Below are 14,489 nucleotides of genomic sequence, written 5' to 3'. Positions count from 1 at the left end.
ATGGGGTCTTCAGCACTCAATCTTTAGGGCTTAAGTTACAGTAGCGACACAGCACCTGAGTAGGGAAGGCATGAACAATAGAACATCTTGTCTGTGTCTGGGCTTCTGAACACCGCCAAGATCAGGTACACAAAGTTCACCTAATCAACAGGGTGCATCTGTAGAGCCAACACATGTGGCTGTAACAGATACTGGCCCTTTATGTGAAGGTGAGAAAAATTCTCAGTAGGGAGGTTGGGCTGTCACCGCCACCGCATCAGAAGTCTCTGTTACCACATTTGCTTCCCTTTCTCAGATTTCCCTTGAAAGCTCAATTGTGCTTTTGACATGGGGATGCTAGAACGAAAATGGAAATGTCCAGTGTTTAGAGGCAGAGGTCGCTTGAATACTCTCAGGAGCTAAGTGAGACAAAAGGAAAATATAAATTACTCTCTACTATGAGATTAAGAGCACTTCACGATTCAGGTTTTGTTCTCCTGAGGACTAGACTCCCCCTTCTAGCCAGGATTTCCTGAGAAGGGCACAGCACAGGGACTGCAGCATCAGTGCAGCAGCATCCTTCCCGAGGGAGAGTCCCATTCAGCATTTCACTTGTTAGAATATTTTCTCAATCAAAAATCAAGGATTAAGAGAAAGGATTTTCACAGAGAAACAAGCCCCTGGCAGAGTAGGCAGCAGGATGGTTTTGTACCTTATCAAATAGAGGACAAACCCAAGACACATCCTGAGCACTGCTGTGTTTAGTCCTCCAAAAAAGAGCAGCCCTACAGTACCAGCACCGCACATGTATAAGCAGAACAAAGTTAGTCTTAAGGATCAAAAGGAATTAGAAGCAGGTCAAAATCAGAAACATTTATATTTAAATCCTCATGGGTCATGCCTGTTTGCTGCTGAGAGGCTGCTGGGGTGTAAAATGGTCAGATTGCCTTTTTGCCTACAAGACCAGGCTTCGGAGGCTGCCTGCACTTTGGAAGCAGGGTCCCAGATTCCACAGCTTTTTATAGCCACCTTTTCTTTTGTCTCACAGCACATTGCCAATAATCATGTCTGCTGAGCCTAGTGTTCAGTTGCAGTAAAACAAAGTGTGTTTGAAAAGATGTTGGTTGGCTTTTCCTCCAAGAGGACTGTTCAGTGCTCTTCAAGGCAACTGCTAGAAACTCCTGTGGTGAGAGAAGATCCAGTTTGAAGATGTGGGCAGTGCAGTTACACACATCCAGCTAATGCCAGCTGGTTTATCTTGTCTTAAGTCTCCTGAGCCTCCTCAGTCTAGAATGAACCAGATCAGACCCATCATGTTAGTGTGTTTGCTAGTTGCCTGACGTAGACAGGCTCAGCCATGTTCTTATCTCAAAGGAGAGTGGTCAGTGCACTGCCAGAGTGTCACCTGCTGGAAGCAGAACATTCTCTTCCTGTTTGGTGGTTTCCCTTCCAATGCCAAAGCCCTCCTTCATTTTCGAGATCTTAGGCTTGCCTCATTTTCTGAGCCCCCAGGCACACATTTTTCCAGTCCTTCTGCCCCATGTCTATTCCCTGATCTGCTCTTTCACTACTTCTTTTGCTTCTTCAATTATCACCTTTCTGAACCTGAATCTCAAAACATAATTTCCATTTCTCCACTTACCAGAAAAAGAACCATTTCTCATTACACATTTCCCACTTCTACCACAGTTCACTCTTCTTGTCTTGACTTAGCTTATATTTAATCTTTCTGTAATGTACAAAACTTTCTCCCACTGCCCAAATTTATGTTACCCCCAATTTTTCCTGTCTACTACACTTCTCATTGTCAATTTTTCCTCTGGCTACTTTATAGGGAGGGTGCTATATAAAACATTTATTGTGCTGTATCCTAGGGAACTGGCTGGGTTTAGTGTTATCAGTGGCATTATTAGAATGAACAATATTGTAAGGAGGTTTGATGGGAATTACAGAAGCCAGGTTACAGATCTGCTCACATCAAAGAGGGAGACAGAGAGCTTATAGCGTGGGGAAGGAACAGATGACCGCATCCTAAAAGCCTCATAAAGGATTTCTCTTTAGCCTTATGTAATCTGAAATAATAATAGGTCCTTATAACCCAAACCTTTCTGTCTCTCCTACAGGCTAATGAAAATTTTCATGTGCCTCTTGCCACCTTTTACATTCAGGCTACAGAATGAATATTTCCAGAACCACTTTTTTCACTTTGTTTTCTCCCCTTATTTACCTGAAGCCACTGTATAACCCAGCAAATACGGTCTGCATGTGCTAGTCACACCACACTGAGTATTATCAAGAGAAGATAATATATGGCTTAAAAGAGGCAACGTCACTAAGTAGCATTAGCAAAGCTGTGACACCAGATTTCCAAGGACAGATTTGGAAAATCAGTCTGCAATTCTCAAGCAATGACTGGCATAACTGAACAGAAGCCTGCCTTGAGGAAGAACAAAGTAGAAGTGCACTCACTGCAGCTGAAAATCTGTAATGACAATAAGCTAAGACCAAATTTGACACTGTTCTCTGCGTGCATCAGATACTTGGATCTGTGTGCAGAACCTTGCAGGATCTGGTCCTGTGGGTTCCCTTTGAAGCTGGAAAGGAATAAGATTCTCCTCTATTCCATGAAAACAATCCTGTTTCATATCAACTCCAGGGACTTAGCCTGCTCGTTGCACCCTGAGGGACTCTAAACCAGGGGTCCTTCCCCACTGGTGCCATGGCCCCAGGGCTTCCCAGCCAGCCCTGCCAACAGGCTGCCAAGCTTCCAGGTGAAAAGCCTGCAGGAAAGCAAGAAGGCCTCTCCAGCAGCTGTTTTCTGAGCCTTTCTACCTTTCTATATTACTATTTTTACTGCAGGAGGCCCAGAGTTGGGAATCAAGAGCCCATATGGAGCTCAATCACATAGTAAATGTGTTGCCATCATGGCTGGAGGGGAACAGCCTGAAAAACTGACACGAGTGCACTTAGAAAAGCAAACAAAATTACCCCTTCTGTTTTTAAGAAGTCCTGCAATTTTTTAGACTGATTCATGATTTTCTTGCGAGAGACTGTATTATTTGGGAAGGAGACAGTCATACCGTCTAGCACTGGGCAGCCAATAGCCCTGCCTTGAAACACCCTTGGAGAGACTGCTCCTCTTTGACTGTATAGGGAAATTTGGCTCCTTAGAGTGCCCTGAATCATCCTGTAATTAACTGTCTGCAATGAGGATTGCAAAAACGCATGTGATGTTGGAATATTTGCATCTGACAAAGCTGGTATGAGTATGGATCTGAGGAGACTCTCTGCTTTAAGAAATTCACCATTCACCAGTGCACTGCTGTAACTAAATTTTGTTGGTGAAGAGACAGTGGGCATCAACCAAAGCCATTTTGCCAATAGGTATATGCCCAAATGAAGTATATCATCCCAGAAAAGTACTTTCATGCATGCATAACAGAGTCTGTGTTCTGGATTTCTTCATATAAAAATGCCCCCAAAATCAAAACCTCGGTTAACACCACTGTCAGGTACAATGTCTCAAGCTTAAAGTCTAAAGATGGGCAGAGATGTCCCATGAGCCAACTTCAGGAATTGCATTGCACAATCCTGTTTTACCAAAAGCCTGTTACCTGACATCTGTTTAACAAAGAGGTTTCAGAAAAAAAATTGAAAATGGGTCAGTTTCTTATATGCCACAGCCTCAAATTCAGAGGGTAAAAAAATCATGACAGTTTAGTGACATGGCAAATTTTGAGGCAAGACTTGAAACCACTTTTGTGACTGACCATTTTTATATCTCTGTTTTATGTGTGGGCTGCAAAGAAGTGTAACTGCTTGCAGAGAAGTGACGTGTCAGAGCTGAGAGTTGTACCCAGGCTTCTCCAGACCCTAACTGGACCCTTCTTCTCTTTTGTCTGATACAAGGGATACTTTCGGGTTTGGGAGTCAGTTACTTCCAATAAATTACTTGGTGGGGAAGGAGGGAGGATTGTGGGCTTGTGGGCTTAGCCACAATCATACAATAATAAAAAATATATATATATCTAGAGAACAGCAATAGATACCCAGCTTCAAATCCTACCCTGAGGAAGTGGCACTAGAAACTGTCAGAAGTGACTGGGATCTGGTGGCAGCTGAAAGTTCCAAGGAAGGAAGACAGAAGAACTAGGAGAGATAGTATAGCGTAGCTGGCTCCAGTCCTGGATAGCAGCTTCCATGGGAGGTTAGAAGCTTTTTTGCTTCCAGGGAAGAGCTGTTAAAATTAACATTAGACATTTGAAAACTTTAAGATCCGCCACAGTGGCAAAATACCATTTTTACTTTTTGATATTGTTCCTTACATTGATTTATGATGAGTTACCACAAAGAATCTTGGCCATTGAAAGTCTATTTACTGTTCATGCAAGACAAACCCCTAACAGTAACGCAGTTTTTCTAAAGCCAAATTCAGCCATTAGCCTGAAGGAGACCATCAATGTGAACCAAATGAATTCTCTGCCCATGAGTTTCAATAAGTTTGGGTTTTTTTCTTTTAAAAAGTTCTTAAAAAAGAAGTTATTTTAGGAAATAAGTGCAAAATAAGTTTTATGTACAACTGAGAGGTGGACATTTATGGTTCATTTCTGGGTGAACTTTTCTTTCTCCTGCCTTAACCCTTTTTTTTTTTTTTTTGGAAGAAAACAGAAAGGTAAATAAGAGCACTGTCACAATCAGACAGAAGAGCTGGAAATCTGAAACTTTGTCTACAGAGCCCAAACACCAGCCATGATTCATGTTCCACTGATGCTGCACACACTGGAAGCTGGGATGAGCACCAGCCTCTGGCACGCAGCGGTTGGTCTGGGGGGAGAGCAGAGATGTTGCAGATGAGTAGACTCCACCCAAGGGCACACACTGGAAATATAATGAAGAAATGAGCAATGCGCATTAAAGTGTACAAGCCATCTTCGTTCTTAGGAGCAATTTGTGTTGTAGGAAAAAGCAAAATCATCGTCTATAACAAAGCATCTCAGTTTTGTTGGGCTGGGTTATTAATGGGTGAGTGGTTTTACTCTGGTGGGCTCTGGTCAATTATTGCTACATTCATGAAGTGGGTTTTGGGCACAAGAGAGCTGGAGAGGAGAGGATTCCCTAATCTTTGCTATCTTGTGTATTTTACAGGATATTGAACACATGCTATGCCCCATTTTATAGCTATATCTAGCCATGTCTATAAGGATTGTGCTCCTGATCCTCATCCCCATATGGAAGCTCCTGAGGGTCAGAGCCCTCACCTCTAGCATAAGCTGGATTGAAATGTTTCCATTTAAAACTGGAAAGGTTTTTATAGAGAGCAGCTCTGTAATTTTTTAAATAAAAAACAAATACTTGAAAACTCTCCCTTTCCCTAACAGAACACGTCACCTCTTCATGCTTCCCTGCAATAGGGATCTCCAGCTGGACATCATTCCTCACAGTATGGGGTGGAGAGGTTTCCCTGTGATGCAGGACCTTCTCTTGTAAAGGAATTTTCTGCACACCCCTCACACCCCTTTTTTGAAAATAAGCTCTGGTCCAATCTCACACCCACTGGAACCAAGCAGAACCACACAAGGCAGACTGCAGGCTTTGAATCAAAAGCACAAAAAACACCTCACTCTTTTTCCCTGGCTCTATGACTCCCTTCTGCAATTTCTTTTCCAAAACAGAAGGAGGGAATCCCACAGCATGCAGCTGTGACTCGCCTTTTCCTTTCCCTCTTCTCCACTGAGGTCAGGAAATAAAGCAGCCTGAAGCCGTGCTTGTCCCACACATGCTGATGCATCACAGAGCAGCCTGAGGCAGGATGAGCCTCTGCAGCTCCTGCATGGCTGCCCTCCCTCAATGCGCGAGCAGGACAAACAGGACCCATTGCAGCATCCTCTGCCGAGGCTCTGAAACAGATACCTACACCATGAAAGGGAAACTCAATCACATCACTGATGCAGCATCTTTTCCTGCTCCAGCATCAGGGAGGACCCTGGTAGGAAACCTCCCAGGCAGCTCTGTGTCACAGATACATTTTTCTTGTGCTGATTTTCCCTTTCCTCTTCAGGCAGTTTGAGAGATGCTATTGCTGACATCACCGCCGCAAGGCATCCCAGAACCCAGATTTTGCAGATCTGTAAAATAGAAGAACTGAAAGTACATTTTTAAAGCCTTAGCACATCTGTCATTCAAGGACACAGAAAAGACTTCTTTGTAGAAAGATGGGAGAATTAAAAACCATAAATGCTAAGAGTCACAGCTGAATATTATTTCCATGACCCGTTTTATACCGAGGCTAAATCTGTCTGCTTTAAACAACAGGAGATAAGCAAGCACCTCTCCTGAAACTGGTTATGCCTTTATTTATTGTTGCCGCAATGCTCGGGTGGGAGGCAGGGATGGTTTAGCAGGGATTAGCCCTCGGCTGCCGGCACTCCGTCCATCATTGCTATGCATTGCTGGGGCGCTGGCAGGGATGGCCGCTCAGCCGCTCGGACCGCACCGCTGCAGGTACCTGTCCCGGGGGCACCTCACCGTCACCCGCTGCCATGCTTTGTCCTCTTTTACTGTCAGAAATGACCCTTCTTGCTCTGCACTTACCATTAGTCTCTCGGGGAACTTTGACAGGGCCCAGGCTTACTCTGAAAGAGATAAAAGTGAAAAGGTCACACCTCTGGGTCAGAGGCTAAAAAGCAGATAAAACACCCTGTCTGCAGAAGCAAAATGCAAGGGAACTCAAGGCAGCTCCCAAGAAAGGGTAGCTTGCAGGCTGAACTCCAGTGGGATGTAATGCTCTTCTTTTAGCAACTCTCCCCCCCTTTTTTTTTTCCCAACATGGGTTAACAAAATATATTTAAGCACAAAACAAAATAAACTCAAATGAAAAACCCAGCCTGCCTCCTCTCTGATGGCTGATTCAATGGAGACTTTTGCTCTGCAGGGTCATCTTTTCATCTCTTACTGAGGACAGAGGAAAAAATATTTTTGAGCACAGGAAAGACAAAATCTGTATTAAATGTCTTCCTTGAACCAAACAGGGGCACAGCTATTCTTCTGACTGGCGACTTTAAGAGGACTTGGAACAATAAATCAGAAAATGTCAGCTTTCAGTTAGGCTGGTTAATGAAGGGGAAGAGTGGTAACTTGTGGGAGGGAAGAATAAACCATGAAAAGCAAAAACATAGATAATATAAAACATATGTAAATGAGGATCTGTGGAACCTCTTTAGTGTATTTAGCAAGAAACTATTAGAATTTCTATAAGCAGAAAAAGCCCAGCCAGAGTGAGCCAGATGCACACGCATGTGGACTTTTACTTATTGAGCCACAGACTGAGAGAAATTTTGTTCAGGTCCCTTTGGATCTGAACAAAGGAAAACAATTGTTCAGGTCAATTCTTCCAGGTGAATCAGAGCAAAAAGGGTGGCTAAGGTTTGCATGTGCACGTGTGAAGCAAGATCCCACAGCAGCTCTGCAGAAATGAGTGTGCCTGCACAGAACCTACAAATCTACATTTGCAGACAGCTCCAGTTGCTCAAACATTAACCTTAGGTGATCAAACTTTTACAGTTTCCCTTCTTTTAGTTCATATTTCTTCTGTGTGCTGCTACAAACAGATAATTCTGAGGGCACTGTATGAGGCTGGATGTTCTCTCCTGTGTGTACTGCTAGTGCCTAGTTTCACGTAACCCACAATCTGCCCTCTTCAGCTTTATGCCCACGGATCCAGGTCTGCCTCCCAGTAAAAACCGTGAAGGTTTTGCCATTGACTTTGCTTGATTTCCAACATTTCTCCCCTCCTTCAGGTTTTGTTTTTTTTTTTTTTTTCATTCAGCAGAGTTTTAAACCCTCCAACTTCTCTGCATAAGGCCAACACAAGGAAGGAGTGAGAAAATCCAGTTTTCATCTTAACCAGGGCAACTGCTGAGCCATTAGAAACTCATGGGGGTTTATGAGGCCCCAGAGCACTAGAGAAAGGCTGACATGCTATCGTATGCAGAAATGGAAAATTTGGGGAATGACCAACCAGTTTAACCTCAGCAAGATACTTGAACTGCCTTACAGCACATAGGAATAACTCTGATAAAAAGAACTGGTTAACTTGGATTTGTGAAGACGAAGAATGTCAAACCACAGTCTCTTCCACTGAGAGAGAAAATGTTTTACTGTCTGGAAAAGGATCCATAGGTTCAATTTTGAGTTTAATAATGTGTTTTCTGACATTTCCCTTGCTAAGGACATAGTTTTAAGCAAAAGTACTCCAAAATGGGTGCCCAGCTGGCTGAAAAACACAGTCAAGTAATAACATTCAGAACACCAGTATCCAACTAGGAAGTTGTACCTACCAGAGTACTGCATCTGCCTTCCAGGCTTTCATGTCCTAGCTTTTTGTTCTAACTTCACCAAGTGTGCTGCTCACAGCTGTATATACCAAGAGCAATGGTTTCAACAAGAAATTAATAACATCACATTAGCCATCTCCGCTCCCTCCAGGTCTAAAGTCTGAAGGGATGAATCGTACTCCTGGCTTTTAAGGTATTTTCTGTGCATCTGTGCTGGGTGTCAGAGCAGAGCTGGCTCCCAGATGCCCAGCTTCCAGCTAAGCATTTCACAACACACAGGTAGCCCTTAGGGTAGATGCCACCAGACTGTGGAGACCACACCTAGGTTTCTCTGAACTCCTGTGACAGAGGAACTTATTCTAAGTCATAAGGAAGACTATAAGAGAGTAGGATGTAAATTGAGGTCTCCTAAATCACGGGCTATCCCTCAGCCATTGGACTTGGAGGGAAAAAATATATCATTTTTAATATGGGGGAGAAAAAAAAAAAAAAAAGCAGAGATGCTTGTTAAAACATACTTTGCTGCAAACTTCATTGTTTGAGGTGGTAAAAGAAGTTTTATTTTCCAGGTGTTGAAACAGCCAGTCATGCTTTTAACGCATCTAGGATTAGCTAGCCAATAGATCTGTGCAGTTAAAACCTGGATATGAGTTTTGTCTCACAATGATCAAAATACAAGTATCCAAACCAAGTGGCAGATAACACATTGCATAAATCATTACATTAAACGATAAGCCCTCTGGGATTCATTTTCCACATACGGCTGATCATTAAACCTCTTTTAGGTCTTTTAAGGTTATTCTGAACTTAAATCAATACTTAGCTCAGCTCTGCTGCTGTCCTTCACTGAAGGCATCCAAAGGACACAACGCTTTTCTCAAACATGGGGAATCCTCACTCTGGTTTAAACTAAAAACTCTTCATTCCGATTTCTGGAATATTGGACTGTTCCAGGAAAGCTCCTGAAATGAGTTCAGCAAACAGTTGCTCAACTCCCTCCTTCCCTCCCCTTTAATCTCGGGTGCTGACCTGGCCATTCATTCCATGTTTGCAGTGGTGAGCTCTGCAAACTGAGTTTCCATGGCAGCCCTAATCCATGAATAGGGCTGGCTCCATCGGTGGTCACTTAGGACAGGCTTTGTCCTCCCCATGTCCTGTCGGGGGCTGAATCAGGAGACAGACAACAAGCGCCATCGGTAAACATGACCTAATGAGATGCCCCGCTCTGTGACAGGGCCTAGAAAGGGAACATGTGGGGATACCCGCCTCTTCTGGGATTTTCCACTGAGGTCTCCCAACAGTTTCCTGCCTCTTTTTACAGACTGTTTTATTTAAACTACATTTCTAGTCACTTTTCCTTTCTTCTTTTCTTTTTTAGGTCCAGATACAACTGAATGAGCCTGGCAAAACTATGGTCTGGTTTAGCGAGGGCTGTGCCCCAAGCTCTCTCCTTTCTGCAGGTGCCAGGTTGTCCTGACCCCCTCCGCAACCGCAGGACCCCCATGGCATGGAGCAGGTTTCCTCCAGGGACTGAGGTGTCCCTGCAGGGCCCCTGCAGGGCCGAGAGCAGGACCCTGTGCTTCCAGCCTGTTCCTCCTCCGGGTGTTAAACAGCACGCTGATCCCCTGCTACAAACCCTTCCCCAGCTGGCACTAGAAGCTGCCTAGAGGGCTTCTGCAAATGAATTGAACAAAAATTAAACTCTACAGGTTCCCCAAATAGTGCATAACTTCTTTCATTTTATGCTGAATAATCACAGTCAATTCATCTGGGCATTAATGCGATTGCTTGCGAAACTGGCTATGAGGATGACAGCCAAACTTTTCCAGAAGATTAGGCTTTTCAAGCTGCTAAGCCATTAGGAGAAAATTATACCACATAAAAATATCCCTGAAATACACTGAAGCAGACAAGCTGTGTATTTTGAGTATATGTTCTACACGTTCTTTAAAGTATAATTTTAACTCTGTTCCTCCAAGATTTTTTTCCTTTGCTCTGGGGCATGAAAGTCTTGCTGTCCATCTCCTTTTAACTCGTTACGTGAGGCACAGCACCAAAGGTAGACGTGCTGGGCACCATGTACATACATCTGGCCTTTATGCACTGTCAGTCACTTCTGCAGTGTTGGGTGGGACTCAGCCTGTTACTTAAGGTCTGATTTCAACTGTTTGCCCTAACGTAACGCAGAACAGTTGTCACAAAAATGCTGATCATTATCTTCACTTACTGCAAATACATTTTGGAGAGTACAGAGGGCTGAGTCCTGTAGTCCTTATTTTGGGAAAACTCCCACCGCCTCCACATAGTTGATGTTTTACCCACAATTAGCAGCTACAGTCGATGTATTTATAGGAATTCCTCTGAAATCGAAAACACAGGCAGACTAATGGGATATAAAAGAAAGAGAAAGGAAGTGACTTTGGCCATGGAATGCTTCCACCCCATGTAACAGAGGTTGGACAGCTAAAGGACCCCTGGCTCAATGCCCTATCAATTACCTTAATCCCAACCCGAAGAGGAATGATACTAAACACTCCACAAAAATGCTTCCAAACATTGCCACGGCAAAAAGGAAAAGCATTAACCCTGCCTTCCCAGGCATGGCTTTAGTATTGGACACATTGCATTTTACATGGAGAAACACATGAACATGAAAGACATATCCTCCAGTGAAAAAATTGCACAACCTCAGAATGAACAGAATTAATCGTAGGGAATAATTACAGCTCTAAACAAGAATATTTATGACATTACATAAACACCATTAAAACAAACTGAAAGGCAATAATTTTTAGAAAGAGGAAAGGAGGAAGTGAGGCAGGGGGGACGAAAACCAATCAAAGTTTATAGTTGAAAAGATAAAAGCTCTCATGTGTCAATCATCTTGGAAATTGTTGCTTCAGCCATCACTTCTGCCTTGTTTACTTCCCTTAATAAAACAGGGAAAGAATTTTGTTTATAAAGTTAGCCAATACTTGGAGTTTAAAGCATTTTTCTTGAAAAGGATTCTTTCTTTCAAAAAGGATTTCTTCTTTCAAAAGCAAGAAGAAATGTGGAAAATTTCTTTCCAAAATGTTTTAACTTTTCAAGAAAAAACATTTCAAGTCATTATCATGCCAGCAACCCTCTTTTCTTCCTCCCTCCCCTTTTTCCCTTTTTCCTGAGGCAGGGAAGGATGAAGGGAAGAGAGAGTTTTCCTTTCTTGTTACTGAATGACAAAAATTAACACAACTGTATTTTTGTATTTTGAAAAAAATATAATGAAACAGTTGCAAAGAAAAGCATTTGGAAATTTTCTTTTGCAATATACTTGTAGCATTTTTCTAACTAATTATAGTTATTAGAGCTGGGGCAAGAGCTTGCTATGCCTTTTACACTCCAGATCTTATTCTGAAAATTTGGATCTCAAAAGTTGCCCTGGGCAGTGTCAGTCAGGGCTGAGCCTCCAAGGTCTCTATTGCCCCCCAGAAGGCTGAGAGCTCGAATGCCTGACAGAGACTGGGGGGGACCTTTGCCAGCCCAGGAATGGCCTGGCAGCTCCACTTCAGGAGTGGTGGTGTTACACTCCCTCGGGTTTGGTTAGACACGTCACTGGTGGAAGCAGTGCTTACATGTACCACAGGCACATGAAAGTGGTTTAGAATTGCTCTGTGAAAAGAAAGCTTTTTGGTCAAAATGTTGTTTCCTTCATTTTCTATTCAGACTTGGGCATACTCCAGCATCAAGAAAAGGATGGGAACAGAGAGCATTCAGAGCCATAAAAAGCACTATTACCTCTTTTAAAATTCCCTCTTTCAAGACCTGGCTCCTGGGAAGTGCAGCCCAACCTGCTCTGGTACTGGCTGCTGCCTCAAAAATGCATATGGGGCTTTCATGACCCAGGCGAGGAGCTGGGGATCTCAGCAGGCCGAGCAGGTGCCTGCAGTGTGGAGATGTCTGTGGACATTTCATGGGCTGGAATTCAACTGGAGTGAGCTGCTAGAGACACACCTGCATTTGAAAGCTGGGTGCACCTTTGCAAGGGCAGCAGAATTTTTTTTAAATGGGGTACCACAGCTACACCCTCCACACAAGCGTAAAACTGCTCTCAGCTGGCCACAAGCTGCAGGATCAATATCAAGCCTGTGATTTGTACACAAATACTGCAATCTAATTGATACACATGGGCAACAGATATGCTTTTGCAAATCAGCTACGATTACCAGGATCCCTTGCAGGACTCAATAAACAACGTCTGGCTTCGGGGCCACAGAACACACACACGGCTACGCAAACCTCCCAAACAATTTTCCACTCTGCCACCCAGGCTCCATCAGCCAAAAGCTTGTAAAAGAGCGTGCGACAACACAAACAGCTCGGGTTTAGCTGAAAGCCCAAAGTACAAACACTCATCTAGCCCAGCACAGTCTGCATCCAATTCCCGGTCTACCATAGGGAAATGTTTCACTTTCCAGGTTTATTCTTCAGTACCCTTAGAAACAAGAAGAGATTCCCTTTCTCCCCTTACCCAGGCACAATCCATCCTCCCCTCCGTCTCCTCAGAGCTGAAAGCACTTGAGTCTCATGGCCAAGCGTGGCTGGTCAGATGCGAAATCACATGCTGCAGCTTCCCTTTCCGTTTTCCCTGGTGCCATGCACTTCCCCACTACCCTGATTTACTCATCGAGGTGTTGGGGAGAGTTTGCTCTGCTAACTTCAGGAGTCAGGCAGCATTTCCTGAACCAGAATGATGGTTTAAGTAAGGTCCTTCCACTGACCTCCCCGTGACACCATGCTCATGAATAACCAGGTCTGTCGCTGCCCCTCATGCTTAATTTTCTCTGAGGAAATCTTCTGTTAAGGGGCAACAGTTTTCCATTTCAGTGTACAGCACTACCCAGCTGCTTGTTATTTCACTTGGCTGAGCCTGACAAGCTAATGGTATGTTTGATTTGCACTACCAGTTCCTGCTAGAGACATCATAACTTTTATTACAGACGTGGTTCTTGTTAGAGACTCAGTTGTCCACAGAAGAAAAAAAAAATGCACATTTATTTCAGTCAACTTACTGGTTAACTCATTATTTGCAAGCGCAGTGCTGGCATCTAGAACACAATCTGCTGCATTTCTTTATAGCATATTTCACTGTTGTTTATGCGGCAAATGGAGAGATCATTCTAGCTTTTCTTTTGATATGTGTTCTCTTTACTGTCCTAAATCCTTTGAGGATGATCATGTTTCTGATCACTAGAACATTTGCTGTAAACTTTCTTAGACACTGTGCAGCTAAACTCAGTCGCAGTTGCCACAGGGGGGAAAAATGGATACAGGGAGAGGATAAGCAAGAATACATTTAATTGGACATAGTTCAGCATGTATTTTCTGCCTTGTTTTTCCTGCTCATATTGATAAAGATATCAGAGTGTCTAAGGAACTTACACATCTGCATTACTCTTACATTGTCAGAAGTATTGCGTGTGCCTCCATTAGTAAAACTAATGCATTACGCTTTGCTAGAATAAAAAAGCAAACCAAAAGGACTAAACTGCCACTGTCCTGCTTGTTTTCAGAACAGAAAATGGATATTTTAATGAGGAGACCACTTGGATTATGAATCCGTTTCCTCATGACATCCTGCAATCCTTTCCTCCTTTCTGCATAGAGCCTCCACTGGGGACAGGGCAGTACCCTCCAGATCTGCCATCACACTGATCTGGAGCACCCCGATAGGAACACCTCTGTATCTCATGCTCAGCAACGCAGATGGAAGGAGCCCAAACCTAAGACTGCTTATGAAAACTTTGGCTGCACTTCCACTCCATCTCAGTTTAGTCACCAGTAAAGAAGGGATGGTATTCGCACGGATCACCAACACTGCAGCCTTGTGCAAAATATGCTTGGTTAAAATACAACATATACAAGCAAAAAATAAGTAGGCTCATACTGTTAGCTTTTCCTCAGAGCTCAGGTAAGTTAGTTACATGCAGGACTGCCAGTGCAAGACACCCATTTGCAGTATTATCAGGGATTGTTAGTTTCTCATGCAGAATTTTCTCTAATAAAGGCCCTTTAAAACTCCTGAACTCTTGATCTTCAGAACAGCCAGTCTGCAGAGCATTTCTTCCAGTCTTTGAAGTTGCAGCTCTCATAAAGCTGACCAGTGCTGTTTGTGGGGTTTGTTTTCTTTCCATATCTCTC

General features: G+C 43.4%; 1 long non-coding RNA gene across 2 annotated transcripts; it reads right to left on the bottom strand.

Moving 5' to 3' along the window:
* Positions 1-4,259: 4,259 nt before the first annotated feature.
* Positions 4,260-13,005, bottom strand: LOC130149062 (uncharacterized). Of its 2 annotated transcripts, XR_008821767.1 has the most exons (4): positions 12,820-13,005; positions 6,571-6,611; positions 5,894-6,104; positions 4,260-4,857 (listed from the first exon to the last, which is right to left on the bottom strand). It is a non-coding gene; the product is annotated as an uncharacterized LOC130149062 (long non-coding RNA). The 2 variants fall into 2 exon arrangements; XR_008821766.1 differs by having other exon boundaries at positions 4,260-6,104.
* Between the last annotated feature and the right edge of the window lie 1,484 nt (positions 13,006-14,489).

Source organism: Falco biarmicus, chromosome 4, assembly GCF_023638135.1.
Source record: "Falco biarmicus isolate bFalBia1 chromosome 4, bFalBia1.pri, whole genome shotgun sequence".
In the NCBI taxonomy this organism is placed as follows: Eukaryota; Metazoa; Chordata; class Aves; order Falconiformes; family Falconidae; genus Falco; species Falco biarmicus.
Note: the sequence above shows the minus strand (reverse complement) of the source record. Positions and strands in the feature narration are given on the sequence as shown.